We start from the raw sequence: 23,091 nt of genomic DNA, 5'->3' as shown, positions 1-23,091 counted from the left end.
AGCCAACAGCTACAGGCTCAGTGTTTTAAAATGTTTGAATCAACAGAGGAACTGTTTATCAATATTTAAAAAAAGAAATGTAATTAGAGGTTGGCAAACCCCCAGGGCTCCAGGCCATAGATGTCAAAGGCTTCCTTGACCTGGAGCCGGGCGGAGGGGTTGGGGGGAGACAGGGTGGAAAGCCACGGCAGACACGGGCTGCTCTGCCATAAACCCCACTGGGCAGGGCTCCCTGCTGAGGCTCGTGAAAGCCTCCGTGGCCAATGGAATGGCATTTCACATGCGTCCACGTTTTCCTTTCTTAGGTGGTTTTTCTTTCTAAACTTGGGAATACAGACATTCTATTTTAAGAACATTAATTACTGTCCAATTTTAATGTAACTAATGCGAACAAAAAAACCCAACTTTGAACCAAGGAAAGGAAACAATTTATGGGGTGATTTTGTGTTCACATCCCTCAAGATTGCCTGAGAACATTTGTCTAATGCATTTATTTCTGGTCAAGAGAAGTGAATACCTGACTTTTTGGTGGTTTCTGGAGAACGAGGTGAGGGCTGGCCACATCTGCCTCAGAGATGCCAGCTCGGTCCACCTCAGGCCAGGATGCCTCCTCGGGGCTCAAAGAGGTAGTGTCAGGAACCTAAAAATAGAGAGGGATTCGGCAGCCGCCTTGACACACGGTTTTCTCATCCCAGGGACTGCCACGTAGGGCCCTCCTGTTCCAGCTATTCTAAGTGAAACAGAAAAAAAGTAAGACTATCTGAGACCTAAATAAAAACAGTGCTATATCTTAGCTACTTTTTTTTCTGCTTTCTTCCGCCTTCTCCCAAGTCCTCTTTCTGGCTCCGCTTTCCTCACCAAGCCAAAAATGGGATACGTCTCAAAGTTCTGACCTTGACCCCTTTTTTCCCTCCGCCTACCTTCCTTGAAAACGGACGTCCACAGCTGTGGCTTCAGCTTGGGGTCCACGTGGCCACAGCCCCGCACGTTCCAGGCACTGCCCGCCTCTTGGACCGCCCCTCTCCCAGTATGAAGCCCCAACATCCTGGAACCAGATTTGGCATCTCCCTCTGGAGGGTCACATTTGGGGTATGTTGTCCCTCCTGGTCGTCAGTCCCCATGGCTCTGTCTGTATGCAGGTGGCCAGGTCCCAGCCCCTAGCCCCTCCAGAGCTCACCTCTGAGGCAGGGCTGGGAGCACCGGGTGCTGCCTGCAGGAGGCCTGCAGGAGGTCATACTGACCGCCGGGGAGATCGGGAAGGCTTCCCTGAGGAAGACTTTTCCGCTGAGGCCTGAAGCTGAGGAGCAGCCAGCCAGCCAAGGCAGGGGGGTTCCAGCATGAGGGGACAGAGTGAGGAAAGACCCTGCCTGAGAGGGACCAGGACCACGGAGGAAACAGAAGGGCTCTGGAGGTACAAGCAGAGGAGGAGAAGACTGGCAAAGAGTGAGACGTGACACAGTGGTGGGCTCAGGGCATGGATTTTATTCTGGGGGCAATGAAAGAGTTTTAAGCTTGGAAGGCACTCAGGTTTGCACGCAGAAAGATCACTTTGGCTTCTGTGTGAGAACAGATGGTGGGGGCCAGGCTGAAGGACCAGGTGAGAGACAATGAGCTTGGCCAGCGTGTCCTCACAGCACCTGCCCAGCCCCACAGAGGTAGCTCTACCCGGTTCCTGCGGGTTCATATCTTCCAAGCCTCACCAGCATTCTGTCCAGAGCAACAGCCCTTGGACCAATCCACACTCTGGTGCTAAGGACAAATAGTGGCAGCATCCACCTCAAGTCCCTCTGGGACAGGAGGGTGGCAACAGAGAGGGGGGAGGGTGGTGGCTACAAGCCTTCCCAGACCCCTGGGGTGTTCCTCCCTGGTCTGTGGGTGCCTCCTGAGCATTAGGCAGCCCTGGAGGGTCAAAACGCTAGCCAGGAGGGGGCCATCGATAAGCCTTCCCCAGAGTCTGGGCTCTGCCACTCTCTAGCCATGTGACTCAGACAAGTCACTTACCCTCCCCGAGCCTCAGTTTCCCTCTCTGAGTATGGGAACAATAACACCCCAACCTTCCCAGGCTGCTCAGAGAATTAAACAAGAGGTTCTGCATGCAACACCCTTAGCGCAGTTTCTGGCACGCAGCGGGTGCCCCCAAAAAGGTTGATGATGACGATGATGATGGTAGTGATCTCAGCCAGCTGCAAGTGCTACCACCAACACACATGAGTTCACAGAGGTCTTTTAACATTTAAGGCTAAATGTTTGCCTATCTCCCTTTATATAAGGCAGCCTAATGGATGCACTAGTTCAAACAATTAGGAGCAGTTTTCTCACAGCTCCTGCTGTCCCAACTGGTTTGTACAGAGGGAACTGAACCTTTTGGTGACTGACTTTCTGGTCTGGCTAGAAACCATTTTATTAATTCAGCCAAGGTTCCTTGAGTGCCTCTCAGGGACTGGGCTCCATGCTCTGCACTCGGGGGGCTCTGGGCTGCTAGCACAAAGCCCGGTGGGTGGGCAGTTGAAGGAAGGGGCTTGACAGCTGCAGAGCTGAGCCTTAGAGGCTGGGTGCCATGTAGATGGACTGGGGAGGGTGTTCCAGACACAGGGGACAGCATGTGCAAAGGCACGGAGGCGTGAAAGAGCATGGCATGTTCCAGGAAAGAGGAAAGCTAGAGGTTGAGGCCATCACAATGAATCACTGGGAGGAAGAAAAAGGCAGACGTGAGGCTGAGGAGGGGGGGCCCCATCACCAAGGGCCCCCAAGCCAGGCAAGGTAGGGGGATTTGTTCTGTGCACAGAGAGAGATCTGAGATGCTGGGCAAGGGCAGGATGAACTCAGACTGCTCGTGGCGGGGATCACGGGCTTGGACACGGAGCATGATGGAAGGGGCCACACCCAGGCTTACTGGCTGTGCCACCATGCGGGCAAGAAATGAGGAGGCCTGAGGGGAAATGACAGCCAGAGAAGGGGGGCAGCAGGGACTGGAAATGGACCACAGAGCTGGGAGGAACTGGCTCTGGACAGGACACGTCGAGGGTGAGGAAGAAGCCAAGGACAAAGCCTGCCCACCCGACTGAAGGGGCCGGGGCTGCCGGGGCTGGGAGCTGGAGCAGAGAGGGCAGGGTGGTCCCTGGGGACAGGACTCTGACTCCTGCCTTCCCTCCACTGCTTTCAATCTCCTCTCTGTCTTTCTCTCTTCTTTAAGTGCCACCAACAGGAAACCAAATACTTTTTTGTTTTGAATTTTTGAATTTTGTTTAGTTTTTTATACAGCAGCTTCTTATTAGTTACCTATTTTATATGTATTAGTGTATATACGTCAATCCCAACCTCCCAATTCATCCCACCAGGAAACCAAATACTTTTTAATTGTTTAATATATTTCCTTGTTTTTACTCTAAAAAAAATGAGCAAGTGGAATATTTTCTATTTCCTCCTCAAACAGAAAAGCAAAATTACCTATACATGAGCATTCATGTGCATGAATCAATTTTTATTTTCCCTGGATGTATTAAAAAAAAAAAGGCATTTCAGGCACCAGGGTGAGATTTGGCAACATCATTTGGTGCCCAGCTGGCCCTGGGTGCCCTCCACCCCACCGCAAGAGAGACTCAGGCTGGCGGCCACGACTGAGCTCATCACTCAAGGGCTTGAGTGAGACCCTGACATGACAGCTCTTTACCCGTAGGATCTGCAAATCTTCCCTCAGAGCCAGAGGGCACGTTCTTAAACCCCGGGACGATGACATTTTGATAAAGTTTTTTTTTTTAAAAAAAAACGATTTCACTTTGCAAGACAAACAGCTTAATAAAATAGAATCTTTTTTGGTAACCACCCATACACCAATCAATCTGTCACTCGGAAAACTTTCCTGAGACGTGTGAAATGAGGCCACTCTGGTGTTCTATGGGAAGAGAGAGCCCCCCAGGAAGCCTTCTTCTCACCCAGATGACACCTGCCACCCCAAAACAGGGAAACAATCTGATTGAGAGCACAGGAAATACACGGCTAATTAGTTGCTCAATCAATACTGACTTTTGGAAGATGAGCATGAGGCAACTGTTCCAGTGTTTACAGGCAGCCACCCACACATCCACATCATGAGTGTATCTCACCTCTTGTTTCCTTTCAATTCCATCCCTATTGGGAACAAAACACAAAAGTGGTTCCCACCCTGGGGGCCTGCAGAGTGAGCCGTACCATGTGGCCCGTTCTGTGCTGCAGCCATTCAAATAAGAACTCAAAGGGTCAACACCAACAAAAATCAAACGGACAGGTTTCAGTCATAAAGCACATCCCCTCTGTGCCCATTTGAGGCTACCGTCAGAATCAAGACCCTCCCTTCACTCACTCCATCTTCCCATCTCTGCTTGGCTGCTTCGTGTTTTTTCCACCTTTATTTTCCCTTAGCCCTAATTCTCTCACTGCTTAAAAAAAAAGTCATATTATATTGTACATAGAACACAGTTTAAGTCATCTTGAATTGTTTTTAGAACAAGATGGAATAAATCTCAGTTAATCAGAATCTCCCTCAAAGCAGCTCTAACTGCAGAATTCTCCTGAGTTAACCTTGGAAGGGAAGCAGGCGCCACAGTGTTAGATACTAAGCAGCAGTGTCTGAACACAGTAGGCCCTCAAGGAACGTCAATTAATTTGTTTTTAGATGATGGAATCTGCAAAGCCTCAGGAGAAAGTAAGGTGAACTGAGTAGTAACTACGCTGAAAGAAATAAATGACCAAAATACTACTAACAGGAACAGAACAGAACAACAACAACAAAAAATGGCTGTAATTCCATGACTATAAAAGAATGGAAAAACATCTGGATGTAGTAGTTTGCCTAACTGAAACAACAGAACAAAGGAATCAGTGATGTTGAGGATAAAATAAAACATCCAACCAGAAATGGAGACACAGAAAACAAACAAAGGTGCAAATAACTGATCTGGAAAATGGGAAATGGGGTTGCAGCCCAAAAATAGGAGAGAGAGAGATGGATGGGATGAGGCATACGATGAGGAAAACATCTGGAAAGAAATAATACAAGAAAAGTTTCCAGAGATGAAAAAACAGCTCAGCCTAGAACTAAAGTATACACACTGTGCCTTTCAAGTTTGACTCTCAGGGAAAGAAAGAAACATTTGCTAGTTCAATTTTTGAATGATAAATTATCTGGCAAGCCAAAATGAAGGGAGATAGGTTCTTTTGAAATTAGAATGACAAGAGAGCTGACATCATGAGAGTAAAGATAAACCTCAGGAAAAAACGTGCAATTCTAACCACACATGTGTATTCTAACCACACACCAGTTATGCTCCTAAACAAGACCTGCTCTGTACAAGTAGAAAGAAACAAACTCCTCTCACCAGCCATTCCTAGTAATTATTCTAGGATACTTCTGCAACCCACACTAAGGTCCCAACCAAATGCACAGACTAGCCAGCTCAGCTTGTCTGTCCAGCCATGCCTCTTCCCTTACCTTGGTGCTGGGGTTCTAGGGATAACTGCTTCACCAGAGTTCAGTCAAGACCTTTCCCCAAGGCCAGCAGTTGCTCCCCACACTCACCTCAAGGGGCTTCTGCCAACCCAACTTAGTCTCAGGTCTGCATGAAGTCTGACCCTGACACTCAGCTGAAGGGCTGTGTGACTTTATGTTACCAAACCTCTCTGGGCTTGAACTTTGTTGAAGGTAACCTGACTCCAGCATCATCATGTGGTTAAACAAACCAACCTTCTAGGCGCTAGGCCCTTTGCAAACGTTATTTATGGACCTATAAAGTCAGTGTTATTATCCTCATTACAAGAAAGTAGAAACTGAGGCTTGGTGAGATGCCCTGCTTGAGGCCACTACTTACTGGTCTAGGGAGCAGGTCCATCCAACTCCACAGCTGGTTCTGCTCTCCAGGCTGTGTCTCAGGACAGGTAGAGGCATCCAGGAACCCAGACCAAGCTCTGTGCGTCTGGGCATGTGGTCTCACTTGGAGCTGCACGTCCATCAGGGGTCATCCCAGGTGATGGTCTGTGGTCTGTGGGCCTGTGGGCTTGAGGCTCATGGTGGATAAGCAGGCAGGCGCGTGTTTAGGACCACTGCTGGCTCGGCGGACACTGCCTTTCTGTGCTGGGTAAATGGCCCACTTTCCATGCCCACCCCCCCCAGGCCCGCCCTAACCCCCTCCCACTGCCTATTTAAGCAACAGGCCCCAGCTCCACTGGCCCCAGACACCGCCAGCTTCCAGAGCTAGGAAAGCAGTGCTGCAGGCCTCGCTCACTCGGGATGAAAGGTCCTTCTGTTTCACCATTTCCTACTGGTGCGTTTTGAATGATGATGCTGAGCTGGGTTATAGTGGGAGCTGATTCTGCTCGCCTGGGAGTGTACTGAGATGTGTAACTGGCAGAGGGAGGCTCTGATTGAATTTTTCCCATTTCTAATCCCTGACTTGATGTGGTCTTATTTTCAAAGAGGGAGAGAGGCTGTAGTTTGTTGAAGGACAGAGGAGAGCGTATTTTCAAAACAAGGTCTGGCTCAGAATATCAATGATCTGACATGTTTTTCTTGTCTTTTGAGAAGAGGAAAAGTCCTGTAATCTCAAGGTTGCAGAGATTCCATTTCCCCTCAGGAACCCCTCCCTAAATAGTTAGTTCCTGTCATTTAATTTTATTTTGAAAAAACACACAGGGGATTTTTCAGAAGAGTTTGGGAGGGGAGAGAGGCTATGCAGCTTACGGACGATAGGGAAATATCTGAGGACAAAGACACCCTCCTTGGCAAATCTCTCATCGAGAGATGAGGTGTGAGCTCCTCACTGCTCTGGGAGAGCGCGGTGGGAGCTGAGAGCTGCAAAGGTTGGGATGGCTCCTTTGTGTCCACTTTCAGATGTCTGTCAGCCTGTGGTCTAGGGGCAGGGTGAAGGCGGCTTACTGAGGGTGAGGAGGCAGGTGTCCCAGGCACAGGGGACAGGACACCCTCTAACGTCTTGGCAGGTTGGACTCCCCAGGCCATGGGTGGGGAGGAATGCCTGCCAAGTGCTTAACTCAGAGGAAATAAGCCAGGGTGTCCCCATAAAAACAAGGGCCCCCTCGTGTAGAGCATGTAGAGCGAGGACCTAGGGGCTCAGGCTTCCTTCTTCCCGCTGGTAACATCCAGTACCTGTGCTCACTTGGTCCTGGCCACAGCCATCCAAGATCCCGTAGGGAACCCCAGTGTTATGGGGGAGGGGGCATCTGAGGCTCAGAAGTTAAATGACTTGCCCAAGACCTTTCAGCTGACTAGAACCCTTGTCTCACTGGAGCTTTTCTAATGGATTTCTAATCAGGAGGGCGCCAACTGTTTCCCAAGTGAGAAGACACTCCTTCCAGCTCCTCTGCAACATCTTTGGCTTGAGGGCAGAGGGCTTGGGACTCAATTTCAGATTTTTCTGAAACAGTTTGGGTGATTTGCAAAATAAGTGTATATACAGGACAGGGTCTGGTCCAGAGGGGCCCTGGGGAGTAACGGTTGCCTTGCCTGCGATGTGAGGGTGGTAAGAGGGCTCTGGGCCGGGCAGCAGAACTGGCTTGCAAAGGTGTAAAACCAACGAGCTCCGCGCAGTGTTGCGCGGGGTGCGGGCTGAACTTCCTGGGCCGAAATCCAAGAGGCCGAGCCAAAAGCCAGGGATTCGGCTGCAAATTCGGGGGCGTGACTTGGGACTGGAAGGAGGGACTAAAGAGCCAGGACTTTGCCCGAGGCCAGGGGGCGTGGCCAGAGAGCTGCCCGAGGCCAGGTTTCAGGAGGCGGGGCCGAGAGAGTCGAGGCCAGGTAGTGCCTGAGGCCCAGGGCCCAGAGGCCGCGCGACCAGAAAATCGGGGTGGATCCAACACCTGAGGCAGGGGCGGGGCTACAAGAGCGGGGCGGGGCCAGAGAGTCAGCCGGGCCTAAGAACCCCTACTAGGGAGTGAGTGTCCGGGCCCGCTGATCCTCCGACTGGGTCAACAAGGAATGCCAGGAGCCGGTGGCTTCGTGTCCAAAGGTCTCCGCTCACACGAGCGCCCTCCCAAACGCCCCCCTCCGAAGACCCCATTGGGTTCACGAAGCGTCCCCGCTGAGCCTTTCCTCTGCCAGTCTACTCCTTATCTGCGGCCAAGCGGCTTCCTCCCTGTGCCCCACCCTCGTCCCAGTAGCCACTGTCCCTCTTTCCGGGTCTGGGTTCAGTTCTCCCCCACCCTCAGGTGTCTTTGTGAGGCTGAGATTACACAAAGCTCCTGGGGAAAACTCTGATTGTTCTAGCTTCGCCTATCAGATCAAACCCCTACCCCCCACCCCCCCGGCCGGGGCTCCTAATTCGCCTCTCCCCTGCCACTCACCTGCACATCGCCGGCCTGGCCAGGGTCCAGCCGTCCACGTGGAAGCCTCGTGCCCCCCACCCACGGAGTCCTCCGCACCTGTCAACCCTCCTATCCCCCGGGCCTGTCTAGGTCTGTCCCACAAACCTCAGCCCCCACCCCCTCTGGCTGAACTTCGTGGGGACAGCGGGGCCCCCACCCTCTCCTTGGCGACGTGGAGGGTGTGGCGGTGCCTCCGGCGCAGGTGCGGCCCCTCGGTCTCTGTACCTGGGTCACTTGTACTGCGCTGCTCGGTGACTGTGGAGGTCCGGACACCTCTGTGAACCGCTCATCTACTTTCAGGTCCTTGAGTTCACGCAGGGAGTGCTCCCTCTTCAGCCAGAAGGACAAGAAGGTCCCCGCGGCCCCTCCTCAGGTGAGAAGAGCTTCTGGAAGGGGGAGGGGGACGGGAGGGGGCGCTCCAGGCCTCCCCTCATAGGCTACTTATTAATGTTTTATATAAAGAGGTGCTGTGTGAGATTGTTTGAGAAAAGGTTCTGCTGCTTGGATAAAAAGTTTGAAAACACAGCTCTGGGGTAAGCAATCTGGGGCAAGCAGTTTGGTCCCATTCTGAACCGACCCTCATGTGGTTCAATGCCTGCAGAGGGGGTATGTCTGACACACCCAAATCTATGGAGGAAATTCTAACTCCTTCAATAAGTAGGAAAAGGATTGAGGCAGCACTTCACAATAATGAAGGAATACAATTTAAATATCCTGGAAATTGTAATCAGATATCATTACCCATTAAACTATTTAAAAAAATTTTTTTTTAATGCTAAAACCCAGTGCATTTCACGGAAAGGATGCTGTGAAACAGGCACTCTCAAACAACCTTGGAGAAAAGCAGTTTGGCAATATGTATCAGAAGCTTTAAAGTTTACCTCGTAATTCTAGTCTCGAATCCATCCCAGAGAAATAATTCAAACTACTACAATAAAAGTGGAAACCAGAAACACATTTTCTGACCCCCTGACAGTTGGGAACTTCAGTCCAGGAGCCAGCACAGCAAGACCATTATAAGAACCTGATTCCTCCCAAATATTGGTAAATTAGATGTTTTCACAGTTTCTGGGGAGGTCACCAAGCTGGGAGTAGGGAGATTTGGGGGTCCAAGGTGATGGTGACTGGATGGAAAAACAAAAGAGGAGATGGATGAGGCCGGCAGTCCACAGGGAGGGAGGAAATTTATTAGGGTCTTCACTAAGGGCTCAGTGGGGGTGGGTGACAAATGTAAGCTTCAGAGACTGGAAAGACAGGGTGAGGATCTTGTTTGGTGGGAACTGAGAGGGAAGAACAAGCAAGACAAGGGGGATAGTGTGGGGAGCTTGTCCTGGAGGTAGCGGGGCTTGGTGCTGGACAGCGCTCATTTGCATATTTTGCATATCATGTGTATTAAACTTTGGTGAGAAATGCAGAGAGGAAAGGGAAATTGGGGTCTGGTGACCAGGCTACACTTCTTGGGGACTGTCATTTACTTTTCTGAGTCTCAGTTTTCTCATCTGTAAATGGAGCCAACAATATCTGCTTGGGGTGGTTGTACAGTGTAGCTGCACCATCAGTGTCAAGAGCACATTCTGCTCAGATATCCCAAGAAGTGGACTGTTTGTTCTGCTTTTCTGAGGCTCATTTCTAGTCTCCCTCATGTCTCTGCCATGACTGGCTCGTAGTCCCACCTCACAGGGAGAGAGTGTGGCAGGGAGGGAGGAAATGAGTTTGAGGTCCTGAGCGGGCCACAGGTGGCCCCAGATGAGCTGGATTGCTGAAGCCACCCTGGCTGGACTCCAGGTCTGCAGGGGGCAGGGCTGTCGCTTGTCAATCAGTCATCAGGGGTTCCTCTTATCTGCCTACTCTGTGCCCAACATACAGGTGATGGGATAAAGTACTGAGTGTCTGCAAGGGAAAAAAAGAAGTTGAGTTCCCCAGGACTGGAGGTCAAAGTGGGTGGATGAGCTCCAAAGTTGCTGGTGTCACCATGTGGGCAGGGTCCCTGGTCCTGCAGACACTCTATAGGGCCACACACATAAGGCCCTCCCTCCCTTTGTTTTGAGGTATGGAATTTGCCAACATTGCTCAAGCCTTCGCTCTCTCAGTTCTGTGTCTAGTGTGGTAGATCTGGAAGTATGGGAGGCTGGTTACCTTTCTGGTGTGCAGACTGCAAACATGCAATAAATGCATGGAAACTAACAAGGTCAAGAGAGAAATGGCTCAGTTGAGCCGGGCCAAAGGTCTCTAGTTATCCCTGGGGCCACAGAGGAGGGGACTGGCTGGGGTTTGGTGAAGAGACCATCACTGTGACTTCCAAACCCTGAGCGCCTCTGCTGAGGCCTCATCCCTTCGCACAGATGATGGCTGCAGGAAACTGCCTCAGCAAAGGCATGGAGGGCTAGAAGGGCTTCAGGGGAAATTGCGCAGGTCGGGGTCCCCGGGACTTCAGAAGTAGGCGGATGCAAAGCAATCAGGCTGCAGGGCCTCGCCCCCCCCTTTCCTGTCCTTCTCTGCCAGGTGCATCTTCCTGGGGTCAGCAAGGGCCACTGAAGAGTTTAGCAGGGGAGCAATGTGACCTAATGTGTAGTTTAGAAAGATGCCACCAGCTGCCATGTGGATCAGAGGAGGAAGGCCAGCTGCAGGGGGACCAGGTGATGGCTGTCACAGCATCTAGGTGGGAGAGGGTGAGGCCTGAACTGGGCGTAGCCATGGGAATGGATGCAAGGGGTTAGGGAGGCAGAACCGTGGGCTGGGTGACAGGAGGTGGGTATGGAGGAGGTCCAGGGGCCTAGGACCACTCAGGAAACAGAGCTGGTGTTGGGGAAGTAGAGGAAGACAAATGATAAACTTTTAGGGGAAGGTAGAGAGCTGTCAATTAAATTCATGGGGTCAGAGGTCAGGAGAGACACCTGGGCTGGCTATCACCTGGGAACAGGTGACCCATGAGAGATCAACCAAGAGAAGAGAGAGGAGGCAGGGGAAGGTCCAGCTCCTAAGGGGTGGGCCAGGGAGGAGGGGACGACAAAGGGCTCGGAGAAAGAGCAGTCCCAAGGGCAGGAAGGGAACAAGAAGGATGGTGGCCCAGGACCAGGGGGAAGAGAGCTGAGGGAGAGATGAGGATCAAGCCGCTTAGGCCTCCTGTTGGACCTGTTTCTTAAAGCAAATCTGGTTGAAACTGCATAGACTGTTTTCGCATTGGTGCTGACCTCTGTTCTGGAAATGTTCTTTCCAAATCTCTACCGGAAAGCCCGGTGAGATACCCTGTGCACCTTCTGTCTAGCAGTGGGGGTGGTGCAGGTAGCGTCAAGCTGGGTGGCTGCCCAGACCCGAAGCCAGCCAGAGAGTCACAGCCAGGGGGTCACTCAGTCCTTCCAGAGTGCAGCCAGCACACACCAGGCTCTCACTACTCTGAGGTCTGTGTGGTATGGGTTGGATGCTAACCGGATTCTAAGCACTTAAGTTAAACAGAACCACCTAGGGGTAAACTGTAAGTGCATGCATTGGAGCCTCTTCTCAAGCCCATTTTCCACAGCTGCTCCTCCCCCGGCGTCTCCTCCCGGCCTGTAATCTGGGATCTGGCGGTCACTGTGGCCATCGAGGGCACAGGCTGGCAGGCAGGACTCCTGAGTGACACTGCCTTCCTTGCGCCTACTCTCAGCTCTCTCTGCCACCCCATCTTACCTCCCTCCCTTGCTCACTGCTTGTTTCACCCACCACCCACCACTTTCCTGTCTCCATACCCTCTAGGAGGACCCCCCACACACCCTAGAAAGCAAGGCTCTGCCCCCAGAAATTCTTGGGCCCTTGCTGTGAAATACCCCGAGCAGCATCTGACTCATAGGGAATGGATGCCGAGCACCCCCAGCCTCCCAGCTCGACAGCTGCTGCCCTGCCCCTGCCTCTGCCTCTGCCTCTGCCCCTCACCAGCCCTGGCGGGCACCAGTCAGCCAGCACGACCTGGCAGCGTCTGACCACGCCTGGCCTCTGGGCTCTGACACCCCAGGCTGTTGGCTTCATCTCGAAGCTCCCTCCTCCCATCCCCTGCAGGCCCTGCTTGGCCCCCAGGACCAACCGCATATACCTGCTGTGAAGTACTCTGGCCCAGCAGTGACACACATCACTTTCACTCACAGCTTGTGGGTCAGAGCTAGTCACACCCAACTGCAAGGGGACCAGGAGGTGCAATCTTGCCTCATGCCTAGAAAGTAGGCCCGCACTGCTCTAGGGGCCAGAAGAAGCGACGTAAGAGGCCTGTCCTAGGCTTGCAGGCAGATGTGGGCAAAAAGGGAAGAAAAGTCTAACCCGGATCTTCACAAAGGCAAAGCATGCATATCTTTTTAAGTTAGTCACTCCTGAATGGAAACACGTCACTGTCTACACTAGCAATGTCTACACCAGCAATCTGGGGACATGTGGTCTCCATCCAAGAGTTCTTGTCTCCCTTTTCAGAAGTGTAGGATTCAACAGCTAAGAGCAGGTATAGACAGGGCACCACTACCAGAGAGGCAGGGGTTAACTGGAACCCAGAGCCTCAGAAGACCCCTGGAAGCAGTTTTGGTGGTAGCAATTAGAGGGAACTTGGGGGGCTATAGATCCCCATGATGTCTTCCCCACTGGTCTTTGCTGTGGACAAATGACTAATTCACATTCTTATGCAAATGTAGCTCTAAGTCCCACTCCCCAGGGTAGCAGACAGCAGCCCCCAATCCCCTCCCAGTTATACCTTCTGGAGCAGGCCCAGGACAGCCCTGCAGGCAGGTCGGAGGCCTCCCCAAGCAAGCAGTCCATGGTTCGGCCTGAGCTGGGCCATCCTCTCTCAGGAGGTCTTCTGGCTGGTTCTCTCAGAGCCAAGGGCTCCTGTGGTGCCGTGTGCAGAGGCAGGACCTGAGGATAGCAGTGGCCTGGTGTCCAAGGCCTCTGAAAGGGCCCAGGACAAGGACCTCAGCCCTCAGTGGGGAGTGAGATCCAGTCTCGGTTCAGAAATGCAGCCCTCGGGCCCAGCTGCCCAGAGCTACAGGGAAGGTTGGTGAGATGCTGATGCCTGATTTTATTTACTCATTCGCACTGATTTGCTTTTTGATCTTTGCATAAATTCTCCTCTAGGACTCAGTTTGTTAAATGTTCTTTGCATAGAAAACTTCAGGCTGAATGTGAAATGATTCCTTTCAGAAGAATTTTAGCAAGTCTATTCCGTTTTAGGGAGGTTTGTTGTCTTCATCTGTGTTCTCTGGTGCCTTGAAATGCCTACACACTGCTCTGCCAGCCAATCCATTCCAGGAGGAAAGGCTGTATTTGAAACCCAGCTGAACACTGAGTCTGCATAAATCCTGCCATTTGTGTGGACTTGTATTTAAAGTTCCACTCCCACAGAAAGTATGTTGTCATTTCTTCTTAAGTGAAGTATGTTCCAAGCCTTGTTCGGCTCAGGGACCATTAACATCAGCTCTCATGTCAGGGAAGCAGGGACTTTGCTGGGACAAAAGCCTCAACAGCGGAGCCTGAGAGAAGCGAGATTCCTCCTAGTGTCCGTCCCTGAGGAAGGACTCTCCTGAGTGGCACTGGCCAGCAGGGAACTTGTTGGGGGCTGGCACTCAGCTGGTCACACAGCAGACAACACAGGGCTCACCTGAGGCAGGTGACGTGACCTGCTAGGGAGTTCCAGGATGCCCGGCTTCTGGCCACTTGCAAGGTGAGGCTCAGGCACAAACCTCAGCACCTGGGCAGGCTCAGAGCTCTTGAAGTAGGAGGCCCAGGCCTGTCTAGATGCTCAGCTGTTGGCACGTGACCTCTCCAGTGGTCAACAACTGCCTGCTCCAGTCCTGCCCTGGAGCTGCCCTGTCAATGCCAAGTGGAGCAGACCCTGTGAACAGGGCCATCTCAGACCTGATATTCATTATGCAGGAAGCCCTCACCCCCCAGCACCTCCCCACCCTGGGTTCAGCCGTCGTGAGGGCAAAGGACTGGCAGGCGCCCTATGGGCTTCAGCCCTCAGCAGACTCTAGGCAGACAGATCTGGCTGCAGGCAGGTTCCTGAACCTAATACAAGGGTACCTAGGAATGAGAGAAGATGCCGCTCAGGATGGCGCAGGGGTGGATTTAGGTATCAGCCACCATCCAGCCTTCTCCTTAACAGTCCCCATTTCAGTCACCAACAGATGATTCTGGAATGGCAGACCATAGAGGGTAGGGTGGCCAGATCTTTGAACTCAGCCCCACCCCATATGGAGCCCAACTCCCAGGCAACACATCCCTGCTACACAAGGTCCTGAACCCAGAGGTCTTGCAACTCTAAACACTAGGTTGGTTGGGGCACCCCAGCACATATAACTTCAACTTGGCTTAAGATTTGCTTTCCGGTCACGCAGGAATTGCCTTTATCTGGGCTTTCTGAGTTCTGACATGGAAATGCCGAGGCTGACTGATTGAAGGAGCGCCACAGAGCTGCTTGCAGCCTGTTCCTATTCTCAGAAACCACATGACGCATTAATAGCTCCCATGGAAAATTTCGTTTTGAAAATTTTATGGCCCCACTGCCTGCATCTGGCTTCTGCAGAGGCCTGTGACTTGGGCTTGCACAAGCAGCCCACAATAGACAGTCTTGTCTGGAGATGGAGGCCCGGCATCCCCTGCACCATCCCCGCCCCTCATTTGGGATAGCAGGGCACGCTTTTTGTCAAGCAACCAAGCACACGAGGAGGAAACTTCAAAGGCTCCAGCTGTATCTTGAGGGCCTTTGCAACAAAGAAATTAACAGTAGTAGTAGTAGTAATAAAGTAATATTACAGTCGTCCTTCAGTATCCACAGGGGATTGGTTCCAGGACCTCCCACAGATACCAAAATCCAGAGACGCTCAAGCCCCTTAGAGTCAGCCCTCCGTATCTGTGGGATCCGCATCCACGGATATGGAGGAGTGAGGAACCGTGGATTCAGAGGGCTGACTGTATTAGAGATGTGTCAGGCACCATGCTAAGTGCTGCCCATCCATCCTCGCTAACTACCCTGAGATATTGTTACTATGTGTGCTTAACAGATGAGAAAACCACAGCTCAGAGAGTCAGTTAAGCACCTTGTCCAATATCAGAAGCAGGACCTGAACATGCACTTCTGACACCAGAGTTTGTGCTTATAATGTCTGCACTGCTGTCTCCTAAGGGATGCTCATGGGGCACAAACCACAGGCACCAGGTCTCACCAGGCCTTCGAGGACTCGGGAGGGAGACCCCCTTTTCCCAGTAGGCAAGCCAGGGGGTACCAAGGGAGGTTTGCACAGCAAGGGAACTGATAAGAATTAAGTTTTGGAAAAATCAAGTAGCAGGTATATATTAGTCAGGATCCTTTTGGGGGCAAGTGACAGAAACCCAGCTCAAAGTGTCTAGAGCAAAGAAAAAGGTACTTTGCCAACTCGTTAGTTAGAAACTCTGGGGCTTGCGTTGGCCTCAGGCACAGGGAAACTGGAGCTCAAAGATGTCACCAGGACTTGACCTCTCTCCTTCCAGCCCTAAGGTCTGTTTTCCTCTGAACTGGATTCACTCTCCAGGAGGGCTCCAGAAGCTTTAGGCTCTTAGTGCTTCCATCTCAGAGAAAATGCAGGCCTCTTTCTCGAGGGGTCCAGGAAGGGCTAGGGTCGTGTGACCATTCAGTGGGGTCAAGAGGCTGCTGGGGTGCCGACTGGCCTGGTGTAGCTCATGGCCCTCCCCTTGCATTGGTGTGGGGCAGCAAAGTAGGTCTGCCACATCCATAGCGCTGGAGCAGGCTAGGATTCGGGCCTGTGTTGGTGTTTGAGACTCCACTGGGAGCTCCCAGGCTGGTGGGGGGCCTTATGTGCAAACCGGCAAGTACCAGATTAGAGGGACAGTTGGGGATATGCAAGGGAGGGAGAGATGGGAGGGGTAGGGAGGCTGGGGAGGGCTTCAAGGAAGGGGAGGCAGGTGCTTTGGACATGGAAGGGTGAATAGACATTTACCTGGTACAGCTGTGTTGGTGGGAGTCGTTGCTACAGCACGTGTTCACACCAGACCCTGGACCCCGGTTCTGCTTCTGGGATGTGGCTTTCAGGGATTAGCCTGGATTTGTCTCACCTGCGTTGCATGGGAAAGCATCCTCTTCCGTCGTTCTTTCTGTCCTCCCAGCTACGAGTTGACTCCAAGTTTCAGCAGCTCAGAGCTCATGTTGCCATGCCAACCCCTCCCCAGCAGGCATCCAGGCAGAAATGGGCCGGCCCTGATCTCAGTGCTGCCTGGGATGCGAGCACATTCTGGTCATTGGATTGGAACACTCCTCTCCGCCTTTCCTGCGGAAACCTGGGGCTTGGCTCAGCTCCTGCTAGACGTGAGCCTTTGGAAACAAAGACGATGAGAGGAGGTCCCTCTGCTCCAGGACTCCCAGCCCTGCTGCCGGGATGAGAGGGCTCAGCAGGCATGAGGACCAGATGCAAGTGGTGTGAGGGAGGGCCAGGGCCCATCCTAGCCCAACATGGGGCAACACCTGACCCAGATTCCCAGAAGTTCCCAAAGTAAGGCTTAGAGATCCCAAAAGATGGTGTGGGCTTCCTCAGAGGGGCCAGGGCTTGCCTTCGCCAGTAGAACTGGTCTGGCTTACTCACTTTCATGCTGCAGGAGAAATTTAAATTCAAAGTCAGCACCCCTAGGACCCTTTGGGCCTCTGTGCAGCTCATCTTGGGGATCAGCACACATGCCAGGTCCACTTCCCAGGGAGATGGAAGTGGGATGGCGTCTCAGTGCCAGTGTTATTTGGCATCCAGTAGCAGAGATCCTGTCCATTGCAGCTCGCCCACAAGGGTTGTTGGGGACCCATCTCTCTACCCTGCCATCTTCACTCAAACAGGACCAGGCCTGGCCAGGCCCTGTTCCTGAGGATGCCCTCCCCAGGGGAGGGCAGATTAGCCAGGCCCAGAGCTCTGAGGACAGTGACTTTGATCAGTCCGAGTCCCCACTTCTCATGCTGTGGTGGCCGCAGGTCACAGGTTAGCAAACAGGGGTCTCCGTGTTGACGGGTCACCACAGATCATCAGTAACCTGCAGAAGCAACTGCGGTATGAGCTGCTTGCTCTCAATGGCCCAGGCATTGCCTGTCTGGGAGTGGCTGGGCCTGTGACCTCCCAGGTGCTGTCCAGGACCTGACCAGCCGCCTCTTCCTCTCCCATCTTCAAACTGTGGAGCTCTCTGCTCCTCTGTCCATCCTGGCTCCACAGCCCGGTCTCCTTGTCGCAATCAGACCCAGTCCAGTCCTCGCCGCAGGGGGAGGAACAAGTTAGTGAAGGCCAGCGGCTCCCACCTAAGGTGTGGAGGCATCTCTGAGAATCTGAGGGCTCTGCAGTTCAGTCCGGGGCCTAGAAATACAGCGGGCAGGCTCAGGCTGTCCCAGAACAGCACACAGAACCAGCTGGTCCTGTCTGCAAACTCCACTGAGTTTACAGGTCGGGGAGAACAAACAGGGCACACAGGGCCAGCCTCAGGGGAGGGGTGGCCAGGGAGGCCCTGCAAGGAGAGGGGGAGGTAGGGAAGGAAACAGGGCCAGCCACGTTAGTGGCCTGGCCCCCTTTAATCCTCGTGATAGTCCTGGGAGGCAGGTACTGTTACTCCCCTGATGAGACAGAGGCTCAGTGAGCCTGACTCCAGTGCCAGGGTTTCATTCAGGTCAGCCTGACCTTTGAGCCCATGCTGAGCATTGAGCAATGCAGCCGGGGGTGAGGGAGTGAGGCTGTGGTCTCTGCTTCTAGAACAGAGTGTTTGAGTCCTGGGAGCCCTCTCTTGGGCACTCTGTAGACCCCCACTCCTGAGCCCAGGACCTGAGGGTGTCTGGGACTCCAGGCCAGTTCTGGAAACGATGGTATTGGGGCAGAGGTCCTCCCAAGCAACCCTAGAAGCCACACACCAGGATTCACAATAGGGATAAGCCTGAGGGTGATGGTCGGCTTTAAAATAGGAACCTGAGAGAGCAATCCTGCCTGCAGGGGTGACTGGCAACCGCTCAGCACACAGGGCCTTTGAGAGACCTGTCAGCCCCACCAGAAATGCCCATGGTGGACTTTGCTTGGCAAAGGTGCCAACCCCAGGACACGGAAGCAGAGAACTGCGGCGGGGAGGAGAGGCAGGTGCTCCTCCCTGGGAGACAGAACCCGGGCCAGGCCAGGCGAGAGAAAGGGCTGGGACTGGGGGCGCAGGCTGGGTGCCTGTGCACCACATCCTGCCCTGCCAGCCCTCCGAGGACTCTCGGGTTCTCTGAAAATCTGCCAGCCTCCAATGTTTAACTTTGCTCTCCTCTTTCGTGGAGAAAGTGTAGATCAGACTAATTAATGTATTGTTGTTTGTTCACCCTCCTTTCATTTCACTGAGACAAAATAATTACCCACAGAGCTTTAGAAACCAGCTCCATTGGTAGCAATCCCTTTTGTGTCAACTGTGTCAGCAGCTTCTGTGCGTGGATGCAGGGACTGCACGTGGCAGCAGGGCATGTGGGCAGCACCTGAGGCTCCTTATGTCCAGGGCACCGTGGAAGGAGAGGCGGGTGGAGGGGTTCTGGACAGGGGACGTAGGAGAGTCGTGAAGGGCCAGGATGGCAGGCAGGAAGGACTGAGGTGCTCGGATCTACCACATCTCGGAGAACCGCCGTGATGGCCACCGCTGCCCATCGGCCCTCTGGGCTGCCAGCCCCCTCAAATCCATCGATGCCTGAATGGGGACAAAAAACATTCCTACGACCAGCCCAGGGAAGGCAGAAAAGTCACAGCTACCACTGCAGTCAGGGCTGGGGAGGGAACTTGCCGAAAAGGGTTTCTGGGGCCACAGCAGAAGTGAGGAGGACCCAGGGCAGCTGAAGAGGGACACTCACCACCAACCAACAGCCCTGTCCCAGCAGATCCTAACCCTGATCAGCCAGTGTTGGGGATGAGCCACACACAGCCGAAGGTTTAAGAATTTATCTCAGGAAGCCTTTTATGAAGTGAGGCTGCATTTACCTCTGACCCATAACGGAGCTATGGCCACCCCACGGAACACAGGCCAGTTCTGCTTGGAGGGCAGCAAGGCGTGAACAGAACAGACCCTCTCCTTTCCTCCCAAATCCTTTCTCCAGAGCTGTCATCACAGCCAGGGCTCGGCCACGCCTGACTCCTAACACAGTGTGACAGTGCTCCTTGTAGGGCAGACAGCCCCACCCGCTCCACCTTCCCAGCCTCTCAGCCTGGACACATCAGGGCCCATCCCTTCCTCAGGCCCGCCCTGAGCTCAGCCAGACAGTCCTGATGGAGTTCCGTTTGTGGGATCCAGATGTTAAACCACTCCAGTTCCTGCCAGGATGACAGCACAGCATGGAGAGGGTTTGGGGGGTCACAGGCAGCCCTGGGTGGGTCAAAGAAGACCCCTCCTGCCCCCCCATCCCACCCCGCCAGGAGGCGGCATATCAGCTGGGCCCTGAAGAGTTAAGGAGGAGCTGATAGGAGACAAGGCAGGAAAGGAGTCTCAGGCAGAGAGCCCGGCAGGGGCCTGGAGGTCAGACAGCAGCGGGCATCAGAGGTGGTGGAGGAGTCCAGGTGGAGGCTGGGTGGGGAAAGAGGCCAGTGAGGGCAGGAACACAGAGGACCCTAGACAGAGACTGGGAGACTGGACTTCGTCCCCCGAAACAATGAGACCACCAAAGGCAGAAAGAGTCTAATCGGATTGTTTCGGAAGCTCCTCTGGACCGCGGTGCAGACTGCGGGTCTGGGGCCTGTGGCCTGAGACTGAGCACAGGGGAACGGTGCCGGGTGGGGCAGGGCAGCTCAGGGGCTGGGCTGATGACCTCAGACTACAGGGAAGAGGAAAGGGGAGGGAGACGTGGGAGGGGGTCTGTTCTTTGACACTGGGGCGACATCCAGGGCTCCCCATTCTGGCCTGGACCCCAACCCCGAACACCTTGGTACCAACCGCAGGTGCTCCTGGCAGCTGGGGCAGCTCCAGACACCCCACCCCACAGGGACAGGACCTGCAGGCTCTTCCTGGGGGCCCAGATGGTTCAGGCGGCTGCGTCCTCTCTTGCAGCTCTCGCTGCAGCCAGCCTGGAGCCAGCTGGCTCCTGTAGGTGTACACTCGGTATGCCGTGGGAGAGGGGAAGGCAAACCCATCAGGCTACGTGGGAGTGCGAGGGGGCTGTCACCCCAACTCCAGGTTAAACTCAAATGAAACTGCTGGGATTTAAAGAAAGAACAAGTGAGTATGTCAGATGGCAGGTGTGGCCTCCCTGGGTAGCCACCAGCCCCTCCAAGCCTGAGCTGCGAGCCCTGAGCCACAGAGGTGACACAGCTCTGCTGTGGGGTTAGAGGAGATCATGGCACAGAGGGTCAGCACACTTGCAGCAAGTCCTCCAATTTCAGCCACTGTCATTATGAAATTGGTCTTGGGGCCCGAGCCCACCAGTCCGGCCTGAGTTCACAGGGCCCTTGAAAGAGCCCATCACAGGACCAAAGCCATCAGGGTTAGGACATCCCCGACCCGGGGTCTGGCCCTCAGAGGCCAGGATTCGGGCTGGGTATGGGGGAGGTGGTGAAGGCCACTGGCTGAGTCTGAGGCTCCAGGACAGCATGTGGCAGGGAAGATACTGGGGCCGGCTCTGTGGCCTCACCACCAGTGAGCCTTGTTGCTCATACCTGAGTGAGGGGCTCCTGGTCAGATGGCTGTGGTCTGAGTAGACACACCTGCTTCGAAACGTAACCTTCCTGTGTTTGCTTCAAAGTGATTTCCTCTGAAGAAAGTAAAATCTTTGTGAAACACATTCTTCAGAACCAGACACAGCCACCGGCTTAAGTTCATCTTCCAACATTAAGCTCTGTTCCAGGTTGAGCACCACACCCCGACATCAGATGGTGGCCGCAGTAGTGCGACTGGGTGACTGAAACTCCCCCTCCTTACACCGTGAGGCAGATCGACCAAGGTTCACTCACCCATTTCCTGAGATCCCGCTGCTGGTGCAGCCCGGGGAACCCCGGCGCCCTCAGTGCAGCTCCTTCTTCCAAGAAGCCCCCAGTTCTGCAGGGAGGTAGCCTCACCCCATGAGCGTTTATGATCTAGAATTGCAGAGATCAGGCCATGCCCAAGGGGGACAGGAGCCCCCAGAGAAGGAACCTAAGCCACCTGGCAAGGGGGACAAAAGGGCTTGTCTGAGGAGGTGATTTCTAAGCTGAGTCTTAGAAGAAGAAGGGTGAGCTAGACGAGGGGCAGAGAAAATAGCAAGGCGTGGACAGGAAACCACATCCGGAGACTGGGAGGTGAACACAAAGAGAGCTGGGGCTGCAGACATGGGTGGGCCTGGCTGGGGAGACGCAACGCCCAATAAGTGCTGAGCAAGGCCTCAGTGGGGCTGAGGCGTCTGTGATGTGATCAGATTAAACAGAGTCTCTCCAGCCATCGTGTGGAGGATGGCCTGATGGGGAAGAGGCCGGGAAAGTGGGTGACATGTGATGCAGTCCTGGACCAGCACAGGGGCTCCACGGGGGCTTGGGTGGGCAGGAGGGACTGATAGGATGTGAGGACTGAGGGAAGGCAGAGTCCAGATGGTACCCAGGTCCCGGCTGAGGTGACCAGGAAGGCAGGAGGAAGAGAGGGTGTGGGGCCAGGACAGATGGCCCTGTGGACACAGACCCCCAAGGTGCCATGGCAGAAGCAGGGCTGGGCCCGTGAGACATCAACAGGAAATGAGTCCCCCAGCTGATCTGGTCATAAAAACTCTGCGTTATGTTTATACCAGCTGCACCACAGAATGATCACCCTTGGTCCCTGGAGGCTGGGTAAATAGTCCAGACCCTTGTCTTTATTGATTCTACGTTCAGTACAATGAATGCACCTGCGGCCTCTCCCGGCGGGGGCCCTGGGCCTGCTCTGAGACCCATGGCAGCTCCCGCACGGGCTAGGGTGGGGACCCGGAGTGGACTCATTCTGGCAGCTGTGAGCCTCAGCTGGGCCCTGGGGCTGTGTGGCGGGGGGGCTTAGGGGAGAAGCTTGGGCCAGACCCTCAAAGCTCCAGGGAGCTTCTTCAAAGGTCACAGGCACCATCAGGGTCCCCTGTAACTGGGTAACTCTGATCATTCTAGAACTTCAGAAGGCCCACACAGTGCCTGGGTCCTCATCAGGCACTTTCTGCTGGGGCTCAGCAGGAGTGGGATGGCAGAGACAGTCTGATGCTGCAGGCTGGGGCACAGTGAGAGCCTGGTTGTGGAGGGACTCTCCCCTCCGGGGCCCCGCCAGCCACACTGCCCTCTACCCCAGGACCCCCTGGCCCCTTTTTGGCATTCAGTGACAGGAGGCTGTGTCTGCGGCTCCTCTCAGGCTTACCCCTCGCCTGTTCTAAACACACCCCTGGCTCCTGACGGGCTTCAGGCTGCTCCAGGCCAGTGTCAGGCCCAGGCATCCTCTAGGACCCGCCATGCCCTACATGCCCACAAACTGTGCTCCTCAAATCCTGGGCCAGTTTCCAAGCAATTAGCTTACAAAGTCAAAATGGTCAGCTAGGGAATTCTCTGGTGGTCCAGTGGTTAGGACTCTGAGCGTCCAATGCCAGGGGCCCAGGTTCGATCCCTGGTCAGGGAACTAAGATCCCACAAGCCACACAGTGCAGCCAAAAAAAAAAAAAAGGGTCAGCTAGAGGCAGTCAGGTCACCAGGCAGTTTCCTTGAAGAGAGCCAAACACACAGGCAAATGCAGCATGCCAGGCCCGCTCCTGGTCCCAAACGCCCCACGTGAGCCTGCCAGCTCCGGCCTGGTCCT

The 23,091-nt window shown here is 54.0% G+C and overlaps 1 non-coding gene across 1 annotated transcript; it reads left to right on the top strand.

Annotated features, from left to right (window-relative positions):
* Nucleotides 1-22,841: 22,841 nt before the first annotated feature.
* On the top strand, nt 22,842-22,914 carry TRNAW-CCA (transfer RNA tryptophan (anticodon CCA)). Its single transcript has one exon. It is a non-coding gene; the product is annotated as a tRNA-Trp (tRNA).
* Nucleotides 22,915-23,091: the final 177 nt, after the last annotated feature.

The sequence above is a fragment of the Lagenorhynchus albirostris genome, chromosome 19, assembly GCF_949774975.1.
Source record: "Lagenorhynchus albirostris chromosome 19, mLagAlb1.1, whole genome shotgun sequence".
Taxonomy (NCBI): Eukaryota; Metazoa; Chordata; class Mammalia; order Artiodactyla; family Delphinidae; genus Lagenorhynchus; species Lagenorhynchus albirostris.
Note: the sequence above shows the minus strand (reverse complement) of the source record. Positions and strands in the feature narration are given on the sequence as shown.